Below are 2,583 nucleotides of genomic sequence, written 5' to 3'. Positions count from 1 at the left end.
AGTCTTGGGAAGTACTGCGCAGATGCATGATTTGAGATCAACGAATCCTCAAATCAGAACTCTTCAAGGAAGTGACTAGCCAAACGTAGCTGGCAGGAAGTGACAAAAACACTCCGCATGTGCGTTCGCCAAAAGGCTACTACATAATTTAAAGATCAAATTTGTATAAAATAAATAATATGCTTATGAGTACGTTTATAGACGTGCTTCAAACCGCCAGATATGTAGTCTATTCATCCATTGTTTCATTGATTCCATCATTTTGGGTGCGTTCCAGGTGGTCTTTATTGCAGTCAAACTGCAGAAGACCAGATCACACAAAACGTCTAAGGAACCAAACACCACATTAGTTTATGACAGAGCATTCTTCTGAGATTTGACCAATGACTTAGCGGTGAATGGTCAGTGATGACTTAACTAGTCCAGGTGTGTGTGTCTCAAATGGCACTTTATTCCTTAGTGCAATACTTCAAATCAAATTTCATTGGTCACATACACGTGTTTAGCAGATGTTATTGCGGGTGTAGCAAAATGCTTTGAGCAATACTTTTGACTAGAGCCTTGTGGGCCCTAGTTGGCCCTTAGTAATTAAATATCTAGTTTGTACGTCATCCCATTAGTTTTTCTCCTGTCTGATATGACAGTTTCCTGTCTTTAAGAGGTTAAAAAAAAACTCTCAAAGAGATCTGTATGTCAGTGTAGAGAAACACACTGTAACATATACACAACCAAGATAACAGAGATGATAGTGTTTGTCAGGGGATTCTGAAGTCCAAGAGGTTGACAATTCGGCAACATGTCAATACGAAGACAAATGTAACAGTATTTCTTCCGTCCCTCTCCTCGCCCCTACCTGGGCTCGAACCAGGGACCCTCTGCACACATCAACAACTGACACCCACGAAGCATCAAATCAAAATCAAATAAAATTTTATTTGTCACATACACGTCGTATCACATACGCATCGTTACCCATCGCGCCACAAAAGCCGTGGCCCTTGCAGTGCAAGGGGAACAACTACTCCAAGGTCTCAGAGCGAGTGACGTCACAGATTGAAACACTATTAGCGCGCACCGCCGCGAACTAGCTAGCCATTTCACATCGGTTACACCAACACGCAGAAAACCTACAAGTGGCCCAAAAATACATTTCTGTATATTATGTTGTAATATCCGATATGTCGGTGTTGTCTTTTCACATGGCTACATGTAAAAAAATTGATTGAGATAATTCATTTTACATTATTATTCAATATATTCTGACTTGTATCAAACTTTTAAACTGTATCAAACTGTCTCAGCCTCCAGTATTTATGCTGCAGTAGTTTATGTGTCGGGGGGCTAGGGTCAGTTGGTTATACCTGGAATACTTCTCCTGTCTTATCCAGTGTCCTGTGTGAATTTAAGTATGCTCTCTCTAATTCTCTCGTTCTCTCTTTCTCTCTGAGAACCTGAGCCCTAGGACCATACGTCAGGACTACCGGGCATGCTGACACCTTGCTGTCCCCAGTCCGCCCGGCCTTGCTGTTATTCCAGTTTCAACTGTTTCTGCCTGCGGTTACGAAACCCCTACCTGTCCCAGACCTGCTGTTTTCAACTCTTAATGATCGGCTATGAAAAGCCAACTGAGATTTATTCCTGATTATTATTTGACCATGCTTGTCATTTATGAACATTTTGAAAATCTTGGCTCTCTCTAATTTTCTCCTTCTCTCTTTCTTTCTCTCGGAGGACCTGGGCCCTAGGACCATGCATCGGGACTGCCGCCCGTGGTGACTCCTTGCTGTCCCCAGTCCGCCTGGCCTTGCTGCTATTCCAGTTTCAGCTGTTCTGCCTGCGGTTATGGAACCGCCACCTGTCCCAGATCTGTTGTTTTTCAACTCTTAATGATCAGCTATGAAAAGCCAACTGAAAATTATTCATGATTATTATTTGACCATGCTTGTCACTTATGAACATTTTTGAACATCTTGGCATAGTTCTGTTATAATCTCCACCCGGCACAGCCAGAAGAGGACTGGCCACCCCTCATAGCCTGGTTCCTCTCTAGGTTTCTTCCTAGGTTTTGGCCTTTCTAGGGAGTTTTTCCTAGCCACCGTGCTTCTACACCTGCATTCTAGCTGTTTGGGGTTTTAGGCTGGGTTTCTGTACAGCACTTCGAGATATTATCTGATGTACGAAGGGCTATATAAAATAAAATTGATTGATTGATTGATTGATTGATTGATTGATTTTAAGCCTTTTTTTTATTTAAAATAATAAAAAAACATATATACCAGTGGGTTTAGATAATCAGTGGTGTGTATTCATGGATGCCAAGCTTCTCCAAATATTTGACCAATGCGTTTAAAAAATATATATATTTATCTTAAGTCTCTGTGTTTTCATAATTTTTTTGTCATCTAGCAAGTGGCTGAATCTCACCGGAGAAATCATCCGAGCGAGGGAAACAGCGCCCCTCTGTCTCTGTACGTGTAGCTCATGTATCTGATGCTGTCTGGACCAAAAGAGTACGACATGTTGCCGCCGTAGCATTTGATTGATTGATGCCAGCAAACATTTGGCCTCCCTTGATAAAAAAAT

Source organism: Salvelinus fontinalis, chromosome 28, assembly GCF_029448725.1.
Source record: "Salvelinus fontinalis isolate EN_2023a chromosome 28, ASM2944872v1, whole genome shotgun sequence".
In the NCBI taxonomy this organism is placed as follows: domain Eukaryota; kingdom Metazoa; phylum Chordata; class Actinopteri; order Salmoniformes; family Salmonidae; genus Salvelinus; species Salvelinus fontinalis.
Note: the sequence above shows the minus strand (reverse complement) of the source record.